The sequence below is a fragment of the Rhinolophus ferrumequinum genome, chromosome 5, assembly GCF_004115265.2.
Source record: "Rhinolophus ferrumequinum isolate MPI-CBG mRhiFer1 chromosome 5, mRhiFer1_v1.p, whole genome shotgun sequence".
Lineage (NCBI taxonomy): Eukaryota > Metazoa > Chordata > Mammalia > Chiroptera > Rhinolophidae > Rhinolophus > Rhinolophus ferrumequinum.
In genome coordinates, this window is record NC_046288.1 from 53,401,251 (window position 1) to 53,417,973 (window position 16,723).

The 16,723-nt window shown below is 39.1% G+C and overlaps 1 pseudogene; it reads left to right on the forward strand.

Moving 5' to 3' along the window:
* Positions 1–11,604: 11,604 nt before the first annotated feature.
* On the forward strand, positions 11,605–12,101 carry LOC117022102 (ferritin heavy chain-like; annotated as a pseudogene).
* The last annotated feature ends 4,622 nt before the right edge of the window (positions 12,102–16,723 follow it).

A 16,723-nucleotide genomic window follows, 5' to 3' on the forward strand; every position in this document is an offset into this window, starting at 1 on the left:
TCTCATTCAAGGGCAATTATTCATTCTTTTTAAAAAATTGGAATAGCTACAACCTAATTAAAAAGTAAAAAATATATACATATATTCTACAAGGTTATTTTTTTTTACAACATTTTTTGCAACATAGGTTGGTCACATATTTTTAAATGACCTATTTCTCACATGTTAAATTATCATTTAATTCTCAAATGGAAGCAAAATACCAACTACTTATTTCCTTTATAAGTATGCCCAGCCTAGGCAGCAGAATCTCATCAATTTTTTCTCTGTTTCTATCAAGGTCCCATGATCAGCACACACCCACACAAATCTAGCTGTATTGACTCTTTATATAGTTACTAATTAACAAAACTTTGCTAAGTCAAAACTTAGAGGCAGAAAAAACAAGAAAAAATTTATACAACTATTTAGCTTACATTAATTTATACACTGTCTTGAAAAAAAAAAGAATAGAAAAAGAAAAGAAATATGGGGGCAGGGCGATTCTGTGGTTATCATTCCATTTCCCTTTTATCCTGCTTCTAAGACTAGGGATTCTTCCTAATTTCTCCTGCCACACAGGAGAAATTATGCTACACTGTGCTACACTGAAATACAAATCCAAGATGACTGGTTTAGGAGGTTTCTCTAGGTGCAAACAGTAAGTGTTACATAATGCATAAACATCCAACGGAGCCACGGTTTTGTGTAGATATTTGTCTCCTCATTCATTTCAATAAAATCCAGATCTTCCCAAATTGTCAAATGATTGCCTCTCAAAAAGAATAGCAGGGGCATGAAGCCCCATCTTTAGCTGACAGGTTCATTTCTCCTCCTTTAGGGATCTCATTTCTGACACCTCCCATTACTAGGTTAGGTAAGATGAGGAGAAAGGAAATGCCCTTTTACCTTTGACATCCTGGCCCATTTTTGGACACAGACACTTTCTTTAGTACCAACAAGTAAAACGTGAACAGGGCTAGCATATCTAAACACGGCTTGACTACATAAGAAAGAATATAGGAAACTTGATGAAAACAGAGAAGTACACTAGGCCTATCAGGGTGAATACGTGAAAAGGTTGTACTAATCCCTTGGTTTTTGAGTAGTCACCAGGAGAAAATTAAACCATGCTCTTTCTCCATCCTTATTCTAATCCCTTATAAGAAAAGATTAGACCTCGTTAATCTCAAATCCCGATAGAATCCTAATGAATTCTTTTGGAGATGGTATTGTGGAGTAGAGGATGGCAAGGAACTGACCTTCCTGTGTTTTGAAACTAACAAGACGTAGAAATGATCCTCACTATTAATAACCCCCTCCCCCCAAAAAACAGTCAGGCCTTTTTTGGAAGGTGTATCAGGCTAAATATCCCTAAAAGGCGGCTGCCACATTGGATGTGGGAAGTGGGGAGTAGGGAGTAAATGGCTGAGCAGGTGGATGAATCTGCCAAGAGCGAGAGGGAGGATCCGGCCGCATGTTCCCACAGGCCCCACACAGATGGAGACCAAGACCCCACCCAAACCCAGCCCCCAGATGTGGCAGAGACTCAGATACAGAACACAACTTGCGAGCCTGGGTCTGTACTGGGCCTTAGAAGCCTTGGTAAAGGTCTCTGTCACCGAGTTTAACACAAGAGAGTACGTCACAAAGCCTCCCACTCTGAGCGCACTGCAAAACCATCCTGAGAAATTAAAAGCGACAGTGACAACATCGCAGACCGAAACTGCAGCCTTCCACAGGTTTCCTAGACTGAATAAGACCCAGGTCTCTAATGCAATAGAAAGTGTGTCCTGAACTTCTGGTCCACACTAGGGAATGGAGCGATTAAACAGATGGAAAGTAGGGAAATGTGGCATATTTAAATACGAAGTGTAAGCAAAGCAAAGTCATCCTTGACGTAGATGATATGGGTTGCAAACGATGATGTGCACTCTTTAAAGCCTGGCTGGAACAGGTTCCAGCATCCAGTGCTGGGCATGTCCCAGAGCCCACAACCTACATACACAGGCCAGTGTCTCCTGATGTATTTAGACTAAGAGATTAAGACCCAGGGTAGGAGAGGAATCCCTTCCTCCAACTAATGTCAGTCCAGTTCCAGTCTGAAAGCCTCCTCTTCCCAGTGTGACTGACCTGGGGATTAACACCATCTGACAGGAGCGCACCTCCACCCACAGGGGTGTGACTTCCGGCCTCCACAAAGCCTCGAATAGACTGACCAAGCACCACGATTCACACAGAAGACATACAAAAACAATATACAACTGTGTTTTGTTATATTACAAACTCACATTGATGCTGTGTGACACAGTTTAATGACGACACGATGGTTTCCTTTTCAGATGAACCCTTCCTGTTCTAATCTTCAGTTCATTTTACAGTGATGTTGGGGAACAGCTGCAGAAAGAGGAAACAAAGTTTCCCTTCCCCAGCCCAGCACTATGAAAAACACTTTATTTTCCGGTTTGTGAATTTCTGGATGTGTGTTCTCAATACAAGTTCACAAAGTGGCTCTTTTTCAGATCTTGGAATTAATGCTTCTTGTAACATACCAACATATGTAAGTATCCTGGAAATGAAGCAGATGCTAGATGACTGACTAAACCTTGGAAGCTTTATTACAAAGCACTTTGAGCTCCTCAGACATTTCAGAGCCTTCCCAGAAAGTGGCCCTCCCACACTTGTAGAATTTGGTTAATGTTTCCTTTGGGTGATTTGAACACTCCATTCTAAAGACTGTCCTGCTCTCCTAGAGTGCAGGTCCTAAAGACTTTTGTACACTTGGGGAATGGTTTATTATTTCTGTGAATTCTGGCTTATTAACTGTTAACAATTATTTTGTTCCCTATACAAAAATGTCAAATATCATCTATCTGCTTAATCAGCATTTCAGGAACTAAAAAGCCATTGCCTGTGTAAGAAAGACTGGCCTGATGAAATATCTCAGAGGCACTCCTTAGTACTAATTAAAATAATAGACATTGTCACATGGTGCAATTATTTTCCAGAAAACAGCTGACGTGTACACACTATGCTTGGCAAAAATCCTGACCAATTTCGCAAGAGTGTTTATTCCAGACTGAAATCATCTTTTTAAAAAAGGAAAAGAAAAAGACAGAAAGAGGGGGTGGGGAAGGGGAAACAGAGGGGACAGTGAGTGAGAAGGATAGAAGGAGGAAGAAAGGGAGGGAGGAAGACTTCTTAATATGTCAAGAGAGGATTTTAGATTTTAAAGGTGGCTTTCTGCATTATGATCAGATATCTACCAATCCTATAATAAAATTTTGTTAATTACAGAAAGGACATTGTAGTACAAATAAACTTTTTTAATAGTTTAGAAAACCTAGAATGTAGTTCAAAGAGTTATCAATATTTTGCTTATTTTAAATTCAAAATATAACGTTTTGCCATTTACATTTAAACAAAACATTTTTAAAGCTTTAACAATGTCAATAAAAAAATTATATGAAATTACTACATAGAACAAATGGTCTGGGAGGTCAGATATTTCATTTTTACCTGAGAGATTCACTAATTCAAAATATTCTTTTCTAACCTCAAATTCACATTGAAGAATCATAGCATTAGATTTTTTTTCCAGATTTTAATATTTCTCCAATTAACATAAATGACTTTAGGGAGAATTAATCAAGATGAAACTATATTCAAAAAGATCATGGAAGGGAAAATATACAGTGACCATTACAAGTAAAGACAAGCATTATAGAAGTGCAGAGTCATAATCTACTCTAATTTTGTAGATGTCTAGAACACATCTGCAAATTATCTGCTCTGCCTTCAGAACAGACTGTACACATACACAAACACTAATGCTCACACATCCTGAGAGAGCTGGGCATTGTCAAGCTTGGAGGAGGACAGTGCTGGCATGTTGGTTCCTTATCTGGGAAGAAGTCATCATAAAGTGCTCTTTGTATCAGGTTTAATTTGCTCCTGATTTCTAAATCTTACTCAAAGACGAGGAGGAGGATTTTTTTTTTCCCTTCTCCTTTGATTCAGTCTGGAATTTTGACTTAAATTTTTTTTTTAATTCTTGACATTAGTCTAAGGGAGGAGATTTATTTAGGGATTGAAATTTATTAGCTGCTAATATTTTGGTTTAATGAAAAGATTGGCATTTGGGGTTCCAAAGGGAAATAGAGTTTGTAGCTTGCTTCAAACTTATTGTGTTCTCCAAAACATTATTATTAAAATATATTCTCCTTTTTGTTTACCTGTATTCAGTTTTTCTAAATGTTGGGTTCTAGAGAAATATATCTGAATAGCACTTGCTACTTCCATGAGTTTTTTGACAACAATAAATTTATACAGTGAGCATCCCAGATAATGGCTTTACAATTCAAGTTGGAAAATCATATATAGTTATAAATTTTCATATAAAGAGTGCTATAAATGCTCATTCAACAAGCCATGTGCAAGAAATGCAAAGAGAATGATCGTTGGATAAAATTGTAGGCTTTCTGAATTTCCTACTTTATGGATTTCTCTTTCAGAGAGCTTTTCAATTAATATGGAAGAGGTAGCTCAATCCATATAAAAGTGGGTTATGGAATAAGCTTTTCTTTTTTTAAAATTGAAGTATAATTCACATTTAACATTACATTAGTTTCAGGTGTACAACATGATTATTTGATATTTGTACATTCTGTGAAATAATCACCACAATAAGTCTAGTTATCCATTGCCATACACAGTTACAATTTTTTTCTTGTGATGAGAACTTTTAAGATCTACTCTATTAGCAACTTTCAAATATGCAATAAGCTTTTCTTCTGTGAGTTTCTAATTAACAGGATCATAATTATTCACACTAACTTTTAGGACTAAGCAAGATAAAATATGATCAACATCATGACATTTTCTCTTTGCCACATTTTCATTTTACATAGAAAGTTTGCCCATTCAAATTAAAAAAAAAAAAGCAGAAAAAATATTTCCATTACAGTAGTCATGTATCACTTAATAATGGGGATACATTCTGAGAAATGTGTCATTAGGCAAACACCATAGAGTTCCACAAACTTAGATGGTACAGTCTACTATACATCGGGGCTATGTGGAATAACATATTGTAGGCCTGTACAGCATGTTACTGAATACTGTAGGTAATGGTAACACAATAGTGTATCTGAACATAGAAAAGATACAGTAAAAAATATGGTACAGAAGATAAAGTGTGTGTGTGTGTGTGTGTGTGTGTGTGTGTGTGTGTGTGTGTGTGATGGCTGTGGAGGGAGGCACCCTGGGAAGGAGAGTAGACATCAGGAGGAGGGAGGGAGGAAGGGAGAGAGGGAAGGAAGAGAAAGGGAGAGAAAGGGAGAACAGAGATCAAAAGTGACCCAGGGAGATAAACCCTGAGATGAGAAGTAATGAAAGGGAGAGGGGGAGTGAAGGGAGATAAAACAGGATTGGGAGGGGTGAGAGCAGACTCCTGGGCTTCCCTCCTCCCTAGCCAGTTCTCTCAACAACTCTGGCCCTTTGTGGGTGTGGGGGGCCCAAGGTGGGAAGATAGCATGCTGAGCCTTCTCTACTATTTAAACCACCCCAGGCTAGCAGTAAATTTAACATCTTAATCAAGTCTAGACTTTTCTGTGAATATCACAAGCAAATTTTTTGCTCATAATCCATTATAGTCTTATGAGACCACCATTGTTATGTGGTTCCTCTTGACCTAAACATTGTTATGTGACTCATGACTATAAACCCTCTTTATCCATAATTTTGCTTCCCGTGGTTTCAGTTACCCACAGTCAACGAAGTCCAAAAAGTATCAAATGGAAAATTCCAGAAATAAACAGTTCACACATTTTATTGCTCACTGTTCTGAGTAGTTGAGATCTCACACTGACCTGCTCCACCCCATCTGGACGTGAGTCATCACTTGGTCCAGCATCTCCACACTGTAGAATCTCCCCACCCATCAGCCACTTAGTAGTCAATTCAGTTATCAGCTCAACCGTCCTGATATCACAGTGTGTGTATTCAATAACCTGTATATTACTTAATAATGACCCCAAAGTCATTTACATAACTTTTATTACAGTATATTGCTATAATTGTTCTATTTTATTATTAGTTATTGTTATTGTACTCTTACTATACCGAATTTATAAATTAAACTTTATTATAGGGATGTATGTACAGGAAAAAACATAGTATATATTGGGTTTGGTACTATCTGCAGTTTCAGACATCCACTGGGGGTCTTGGAATATATCCCCCATGGATAAGGAGGGACGACTGTATATTAGTTACAGTGTAAATCAGTCGATTTTAACTATACCTTTATTAATCTTTTAGCTCTGTTATGGTCAAAAAGAAAAAATGGTCTAAGGAGATGTACTTCTGTCGGGATGCCTTTTAATAATAACTCTTTCTTCTAACCATCTTTTTTCACCCTGAGTGAAAGTATTTCATCAAATTTTCTTGTAAATTTTCATCTATTTTTCTTCTCCGCACGAAAAAAGGTTAACCCACTTATAGTTTTTAAGAAGGCCTTGATGAGAATAGAAAAGATCAAATTACAGATGCCAAATTAATATTACAGATTTATTCCTTCAATCTAGCATGTACTTCCATTATATGCCAGGTGCTCTGTTAGGTGCTGGGGATACAAGTTGAATAAAACGCGTGGGCCCTGACCTCAAGGAGGCGACAACCTACTGGAAAAGATACTAACAAACAACCAGAATACAATGCGATCTTTGTTATTGTAGAGGTACAGCAGTTGGAACTCGTTGGTTGCAAGTGACAGAGAACATGATTCACACTGGCTTAAGCAATAAGAAAATGAATTGGTTCACATAACCAGAATTGAAAAAGGGAGAATGGTCCATAGAGTTGACATACTCGTATAGCACATCTCAGTCCAGGGCCGTAAGTGATGTCACCAGAATTGATTTGTGCTCTGTCTTAGCAATCCTCTCCTCTGCACTGGATTTGTCCTCAAGCTCCAGCAATGGTCCCTGGAAACGCCCAGATTATTTCTTATTATACATTATTTGGAAAGATTGCCCTTTTATTACCCGATATTAACAAAAGGGGAAGATTTGTAAACTTAATAATACATACTTATTTTGTCTCTCTCTCTCTATCCCTATTAGTCCTAGACTTTTGCTTTCTGGGGTTATATTTCTAAGTAAACATCACGTATATAAGCCTTTGTCTCGGGTTCTGCTTTGGAGGAACCCAGGCTAAGACTGGGCTGTTATCCCAGCACATACTGACTCCCTAATTGCCTCTCTGACCCATTACATCAGACTTCCAACAACCATGCTTTCTTCTACTACATACGAGCACAGTCATGGAACCCTGGTCACAGTTGATAAAACTAGGAACAGAGCCTGACAGACAAGCTAGGCCACTAAGAACTTTCCCCAGACATTTGGAAATGGATTGAGAGAAAGCTGTTCCCTCACTGTGGTAAATTGTACCTGATGAAGCTTCATGGGTCCCCCTTCCCATGGTGTGCTAGAGCACACTCACAAGAGCTGATGGTAGGACACTCAGATTTTGTCCACCAGCCTTTTGTGAGCTGGAAATATGCAATGGCGAGAGGACTTACATTATAAAAATCAACAACTGCTACAAATCCGGCCCTTTTTCCCCCCAAAGAGCCAATTGAACAGCATGCTACTGCCTCCTTACCTCTGTTTTCTAAAACCTGAGAAATGCATAAGGATCTAGTTAGAGAACAAAATATGGACCAGGCATTACTGGTCAACCAAAACCAAATAATTCCAAAATAAAGAGTCTTGGTAATGTGTTGGGGAACACAACATCCAGCTGAGACCTCTCCTGAAATGGGATCTGTCCTGAAATGGGAACCTCTTCTGACATAAGGACCTCTCCTAAAATAGAGACCTCTCCTGAAATGGAGACCTCTCCTGGAAAGATGGCCTCTAAAATGAAGACCTCTGAGCCCGCTTATCAACTCCACTTGATCCTGCTCACCCATTAGCAAGCTTAAAACTAAACTGGACCTGCCAGAGACAATCCTTGGTCTGGAATAGTTCCTACCAGGAGACAAAGGACAAGTGGCAAACAGGTCCACAAATTAACAAGAGACAAGAGAGTCACACGACTGTGCTGCCCACATTCTGAAGCCATGATATCATCACTGGTTAACAAAGCACAGTGTATGTCAGTCATTGCTCCATGTCACCAGCAAAAGAAACCAATCCTCCTCTGAGGAAAAGGAAGATGCCACAGAAGGAGAAAGAATGGAATTGTTTCCTCCAATATTGCTTTCTTCTAGAGAGAAAAGCAGAAGGGTCTGCTCCTCAAAAAACAATGTGAGCAGCTGAGAAGCAGCTATATTTTCAGCCATGAAGTCTGAGGAGCAGAGGAAGACACTGCCAAAGAGAATAATAAAGCAAAGAATGCAAGATGGAGAGTGCTGATACTTTAGGTTCCTGGTGACTTTAGTTCCTTTTGGAGGCTCAACAGATAAAGCACTTAGTACAAAGTGGATAATGTTACTCTGTGAGTATTGGCCACTATTTATTTATTAATGCCAGCATGTTATTTCAAAGATTTCATTTGTAATTTATTAAATACTTATGCTGTTTCCAGTTCTCCATTCTAGCAAAGATAGATGATTGATAGATGATAGACAATAGATAGATAGATAGATAGATAGATAGATAGATAGATAGATAGATGATAGATAGGTAGATAAACAGATAGATTAGGTTAGATTAGATTAGATTAGATAGAGTTAAAGAAAAATTATTAAAGAAAAATTATTAAAGTTAAAGAAAATTATTCTGACACTTGTTAACAGTAAGGAAGAATGTATTCAAGGCTATTGCAATTGGGCTATTGTAATAGGAGAAAGAGATCAGGCTCAATTTCAAATACAACAAGGACAAATGGGGATTTATAGCCAAGGAGCAGGGTGAGAAAGTCAATGGATGGAAAATTATCAAGAGAAAAGTATTGTCAGGATCTGGATCCGAGATGGCAGAGTAGATAAACACTGTGCCTATGTCCTCCCATGAACACATTAAAATTACAACTAAGTTATAGAACAAGCAACCTGGAGAACCATCTGAAGTCTAGCTGAACAGAAGTCCTACAACTAAAAATATAAAGAAGAAACCATATCGAGACTGGTAGTTGGGGCGGAGACATGGACCAGGCCCCACACATGCATGTGGCAGTTGAAAATCAGAAGGGATATCTCAGTGGCCTTGGTTTCCCCCAGAGGAGCGAGGGACCCCAGTCCCCCACACCAGGCTCCCCAGCCCTGAGTACTGGTGTTGAGAAAAGGAGCCTCCACAACATCTGGCTGTGAAAAGCAGTGGGGATTCCAACCATTTGGAAGGGCCAGAAGGCTGCAGGAAAGCCAGACATCCTCTTAACTGGCCCGCTCACTGACTCAGTTGCTCACAGGCACTCACCTTGGGCTATAGCAGAGGGACAGTGACTCAAGGGGCATCAGAGTCATACGGGAAGCAGACTGAGGTGTGTGGCTTTGAGACCAGGGGTGGAGGACAGTCACCATTTTCCCGGTGAGGGGTCCATCTTCATGCACCTGGCAGGCAGGTGCCATGTTTCCCTATGTTGAAATCTGAATCTGATTGGTCTGTTGAGCTCCACTTCTCCACCCTGCTGACTCACTGAGAACCCACTCCACTCAACTTGAGCACTGTCTCCATGAGGAGCCAGCCCCGCCGGCATCGCACTTTCTTGGAAAACTGGCTGTTCAACAGGCCCCAGGCAAGTGGCGACTGGCCTTGGTATGCTATAAGACTTTTGCTGAGTTGCTCCAGGCTTAGCATGGACACCAAACCAGAATTTACATTAACTTAGTGACCACAATTCTTCCCACTCACTAGAGTGGAACTCTAGTGATTCCAATACTCTGCCTCACCCAACTAGCATACTGCATGAGGCGTTTTCAGTGTCTGAACCTTAAGGGAGCCAACAGGTGGCAACAGGCCTTGGAGTGTCCTAGGTTTTTTGCAGAGCTACCCCAGACGTACTACTGGTGGTAGGGGTCCTCAGTTTGCAGCATGGCCTCTCCCACATGCCTGCAGATCCAGCAAAGGTAGCGAACAACTATGGATCACTTTGTAGCTGCTACCAGGTAATCCCCAGCCAGTCATAGACAGTGGCTGACCTGGGCCTGCACCAGAGCCCCTCCCAGGAGGCCCCAGAACCAAAATAATTGGAGGTTGGTTTCAGACCACAGCAGAGTACTGCCCAATTAGCCCCACAAACAGCTCACACAAAGGGTGGTTTCAATAGGCACCAGAGCCCATTGGGGTGAATCCAATTTAATGGGGTAAGCCTCCTGTACAACAGCCCATAAACTGTGGATGTGGAAAAACTCCACAACCATTCAGCCTGAGGGTCAGTCCCATCCACTGATATACCAAGACCAATCAAGGCTCAACTATAACAGGAGGGCACACATAGTTCACAAAAGGGACACTCCTGGTGCACCCAGAGCAGGTGACCAGGGAGACTATGCCATTGGGCCCCACAGGACACCTACTATATAAGACTGGGAGATATAGCAGATCTACCTAATACATAGAAACAAACACAGAGAGTTAGTCAAAATGAGGAAACAAAGAAATGCATCCCAAATGAAAGAACAGGAGAAAAGTCCAGAAAAAGAATTAAATGAAATGAAGGCAAGCAACCCACCAGAGACAGAGTTCAAAACAATGGTTATAAGGATGCTCAAGGAACTTAGTGAGAACTTCAGCAAAGAGATTGCAAGCATAAAAAAGAACATAGAAACCATAATAAAGAACCATTCAGAAGGAAGAATACAATCACTGAAATGAAGAATGCACTACAAAGAATCACAAACAGATCAGATGAAGCAGAGGATTGAATCAGTGATTTGGAAGACAAGGTAGCAGAAAACAGCCAATCAGAACAGCAAAAAGAAAAAAGAATTTTTAAAACTGAGGCGAGTTTAAGAGACCCATGGGACAACATCAAGAGTATCAACATTCACATCATAGGGGTATCAGAAGAAGAGAGAAAGCAAGGGACTGAAAGCCTATTTGGAAAAATAATGACTGAAAACTTTTCAAACCTGGTGAAGGAAATGGACATACAAGTCCAGGAAGCACAGAGAGTTCCAAACAAGATAAACCCAAACAGGCCCACAGCAAGACACATTATAATTAAAATGGCAAAGTTAAAGACAAAGAGAGAATCCTAAGAGCAGCAAGAGAAAGGCAACTAGTAACTTATAAGGGAACTCCCATAAGACTATCAGCTGATTTTCCAACAGAAACTTTGCAGGCCAGAAGGGATTGGTACAAAATACTCAAAGTTATAAAAAGCAAGGACCTACAACAAGACTGTTCTACATAGTAAGGCTATCATTTAAAACTGAAGAACAGACAAAGAGCTTCCCAGACAAGAAAACGCTAAAGGAGTTCATCACCATCAAACCAGTATTACAAGGAATCTCAGAAGAATTTCTTTAAGATGGAAAAAAAAATCAAAATTATGAAAAGTAAAAAAAAAAAATTATGAAATAGCTACATATCTATCAACAATTGCCTTCAATGTAAATGGATTAAATCCTCCAATCAAAATACATAGAAAGGACAGTCTTCACCTAGCATTGCCATGGTTTCCTGCTTCAACAGTGCTTGGACAGAACCGGTGCTCATCCCCCATCCTGACAGCCACCTCCTCACAGCGCCCTCTGAGGCTGCCATCAGCCACCTGATCAACCTGAAGCTCTATGCCTCCTACGGCAACCTGTCTATGTCTTACTACTTTAGCCACAGTGATGTGGCTTTGAAGAATTTTGCCAAATATTTTCTTCACCAGTCTCATGAGGACGGGGTACATGCGAAGGAACTGAGGAAGATGCAGAACCGGCAAGGTAACTGAATCTTCCTTCAGGATATCAAGAAACCCGATTGTGATGACTGGCCACTGACAAAAATGACATCCATTTGTGTGACTTCATTGAGACTCATTACCTGAATGAGCAGGTGAAATCTATCAAAGAATTGGGTGACCACATTACCAAATTACACAAGATAGGGGCTCCTAAATCTGGCATGGCAGTATATCTCTTTGACAAGCATACCCTGAGAGACAGTGATGAGAGTTAAGCCTTTGATTGGCTTTCAGTAGCCATAGGGGTGACTTCCTGGTCACCAGAGCAATACACGCATGTTGGGCTTACGTTTACCTTTCTATATGTTGTACCAACTCATCTACTTAATGTTTTTTCATTTGTACCATTCCTTCCAATAAAGTAATTTGGTACCATCCTCCCTCCCACAAAAAAAGACATAGGAGGACTGAATGGATAAGAAAAAAAATGCTTACATACGCTGCCTACAAGGCTCACTTCAGATTGAAAGACATACACAGGCCGAAAGTAAAGGGATGGAAAAAGATATTTCATGAAAATGGAAACAAACGAAAACAAGCTGGGGTAGTAATACTCAAACCGGACAAGATAGACTTTAAAACAAAGGCTATAACAAGAGACAAGGAAGGACCCAGTAATCCTACTTCTGGGTATTTATCCAAAGAAAGCCAAACACTACTTCGAGGGGACATGTGCATCCCTATGTCCATTGCATCATTGTTTACAATGGATTAGGTGTGGAGGCAGCCTGGGTGTCCATCGATGAAAGAATGGATAAAAAAGAGGTGGTACATATACACAATGAATTATTGCTCGGCCATGGAAGGGACCTATCTGCAGTGGCAGGGATGGACCTGGAGGGTGTTGTGCTGAGTGGAGTGTCAGACAGTGAAAGACAGATGCAATGAGATTTGGGCAATATTATATATGGAATCGAAAGAACAAAATTAACATACATTTGATCCTCTTTACCCTCATCTACCACTCCCCTCCTCCCTTACCTTCTGGTAACCACTAAATTATTATCTGTGTCTATGAGTTTTTGTTTCTCATTTGCTTGTCTTGTTCTTTTGTTACTTTTGGTTTATATACCATATATCAGTGAAATCATATGGTTCTCTACTTTTTCTGTCTGACTTATTTCGCTTAGCATTATTGGGTGGTAAACACACAATGTGATTTATAGAGGATGTAATACAGAATTGTATACCTGAAATTTATGAACTTGATTAACAATTGTCACCCCAAAAACTTTAATAAAAAAAATAACAAACGGCAACAAAGTCATAGATGCAGAAAACATTTTGATGGTTGCCAGATGGGAAGGGATTTGGGGGTGAGTATAAAAGGGGAAGGGATTAAGAAGTACAAATTTGTTATTACACAGTGATCATGGAGATGTTGGTATAACACAAGGAATATAGTCAATAATACTGTAATAATTACATATGGTGTCAGATGGGTACTAGATTTGTTAGAATGATAGATGAGAGGGGTTTCGGGGGGTAGAGTGAAAAAGGTGAAGAGATTAAGAAGTACAAATTGGTAGTTACAAAATAGTCACAGGGATGTAAAGTAAAGCATAGGGAATACAGTCAATGATAAGGCAATAACCATGTATAGTGCCAGGTGAGTACTAGACTAGTCAGGGGGATCACTTCTTATATAAATGTCTAACCACTATACTGTACATCTGAAATTAATATAAAATAATATTGAATGCAACTGTAATTCAAAAAATTTAAAAGGAGGAAAAAGGTAAAGGGGAATAAGAGGTTCAAATCTCCAGGTATAAAATGAATAAGTCATGGGGATGTAATATACAGCATAGGGAATATAGTCAGTAATACGTGATAGCATAGGACAGTGTCAGATGTTTGCTGGACTTATCATGATAATCATCACTTCTTTAGGTCTATAAATATTGAATAACTATGGTGTACCCCTGAAACTGATATAATATTGTATGTTAACTGCATTTTTAATAAAAATCTTTATTAAATAACTAAGAGAAGACATCAAGGGCATGGGGATTCTTGCTCATCTGACCTAACAGGAATCTTGCTGAAGGTAAACCAAGGAATTAGACATCAAAGGTGGGGGATGAGGAATTTAATCAGATATCAAGGTTGATCAGATATCAAAGGTGTGGGATTCTTGCTAAAGTAGGCTAAGCAGGCTCAGGGAGAACAGGACAAACAGATAAGACCAAGGTCAAGGCCTAGTTGAGAAGACGCTCAGAGGAGCTTGACTAAAGTATGGTCAAAGAGAGGGTCTTTGTCAAGAGAGAGAAAGAAAATTATTTGATTAAAACAAATGCCCAACAATGGACTTCAGTCAAAACGTGTGAAATTTTTTATGGTTATTGTTATACCGTATCAATGGCTCTTTGAAAGAGTTGAACCTACTTACAATACAAATACATGAGTGTAGAAGTTTCTCCAATTTTTTAACAGCATTTCCTTTTGAATAATTCATAACATATGTAATATTAAAAATTCTGTCATCCTGAAAAAGAAAAATATCTAAGCACAATAATCTAATTTTGTGTTTTATTAACAAAATTGAATGCTTTCCTCATTAAACTAGCAGTGTTTTTGGAGTTTTTTGGAGGTGTAGCCATCATCTCTATAACAAAGATCACACATTGTTATCTTTTGAAATACACACTGGCATTTATTTCAAATGAGATCATTTCTACTTTCTAACCACTTGTTCCATTAAAACCTAGACTAATGATGCAGAAGAATTAGCTTCCTCGTATTAATAGTTTGCATGACTTTTTTTTTATCTGACTCAATCAGAAACCAGGTAACTTCTCAGCCACAGTCAATTGTTCATGGGAGTTTTCTGCCCAGCCACTGAACCATTCACTAGGTTTTGACCCAGTTATTTTTTTCATTCAGTTCCCTTCCCATCTGCCTTATTTATAATCAAGTTGAACCAGCACAGAGAATGTAGGTTTAATAAGACTGTCAGTATCTTTGCAGACACAATGTCTTCAAATCTTCTCTGTTAGAAAATGCAAACAGTTGGGAACAGTTATAACCATGTACTCTACAGAGACAAATTTGGCATGTCACTGGAGGGTTCCACAGTGAAGTTCTGTGTTGTGGGAGAATATATATACTGCTCTTTTGCTGAAATACCTCTGCATTATCTTCCTGAAACTGAGAACTACCAACGGGACACGGGACAGATCGTTCATGCCATCCTGTGTACTCACAATAGCTAATGACATTAAGCTAACACTGAGCTCTATTCGTGTGCTTAAATTCAATTAGTTTAATTCAATTCAAAATTAATTCAATTATCTCTAAATTTATGAAATGAGTATCACTAGTATCCCATTGTACAGATGATGAAATTGAGGAACCAAGAGGTCAAGAATTTCAACCAAGTCACATAACAAGTAAGGGAAGGAACCAAGATGAAAACCCAGACTTGTCAGATTCCAGACACCAGGCTCTTGAATGTCTATCACAAGGATAAGAAATAAACAATAAAGCCAAATTTTCCTCAGTGACACATTAGAATATGTGTCCATTGATTTATTTAAACCCTCGAAAATATGTTCATATATTCTTCCCAATTGGACAAAGTCTAAAATTTTTTATTTATACTAACCTCTAAAAACTTAAATTCTTTAAGCCTCAGTGGTATTTGGGATTTGTTTTAAAAGTCAGCCATACATTTTGTAATTCTTAGACGTCAGGCAAATCCACTGTCAGTTTTGTCTTCCTAGATTGAATCGCCTCATTTGCTACATGTCCTTATCCAACCACATCAACATCCCTTTTCCATGTAATTCCTGGACTTTCCCCAACATCTTTACATATTTTTCTTAAGATGTGTTGACTAGAAACACAAAGAATATTGCAAGTTTCTGCTTTAAAGGGTTTTGCTGAAGTGCAGGGGAACTTGATGTATTTTGTTTTGACTGTGCCTCTGGTGATGAATCTTGTTGACCTTTTTAGCAATGGAGACACATATTGGCTCTTCTAGAAAATCTCTGTCTTCAGGGTCATAATGAAATGTCTAGAATTGTGGTGGTATGGAAAGAACCCTACCCTATAGGTGGGCAACTCACGTCCAATTCCCAGTTTTGACAATTTACAGAAGTGTGATTATGGGGAAACCATTTAAATCTCAACTTCCTCACTCACTAAATGGAAAAATTGATAAGTAACTTTATCTTGACGTGAACAGCAAAGATAACGGAGCCAAACTGCCTAGTTCAAAACCTACCTTGATTCTCTATGAGTTTTACCTTGGGCAACTTATTTCGCCCTTTTGTGCCTTAGTTTCCTTGTCTATAAATGAAAATTATTAACAGTAATCTGTATATTCAAGCATCAAATGTTTGTTACAAGCATCAGAAGAATTAATAAATGTAAAGCACTTCAAACCTAAAACATTGTCTGGGACGTCTGTGTTACATCACAAGGGTATTGTGAGGATTCCGTGTGAAAACAGGAATGTGTAGTGCCCAAACTGTCAGACAGCCCCGAGGTGCTATTCATGCACTGACCTACACTGAGCACTTAAACTGCAAGGCAACAGGTGAGGCCCAGGCCTGCAGTGAAAAGATCAAGAACTCACCTGCCCTCACTAATCACATTCTCATAAGAAAACAAAACATTAATGAGCCAGTAAATAAACATACTACACTATAATAGCAAGCATGTAATGGACAAGTGCTGTGGGCTGGCCATCTTCTAGGTAGGCCAGGGAAATGCACAGCTTAAGGACAAGTCATGTTCTCGCAAAGAATAGGCTCTTCCCTCTACACCATATCTTAAACCTACCGTTTCCCCGAAAATAAGACCTGGTCTTATATTGAGGTTTGCTTCAAAA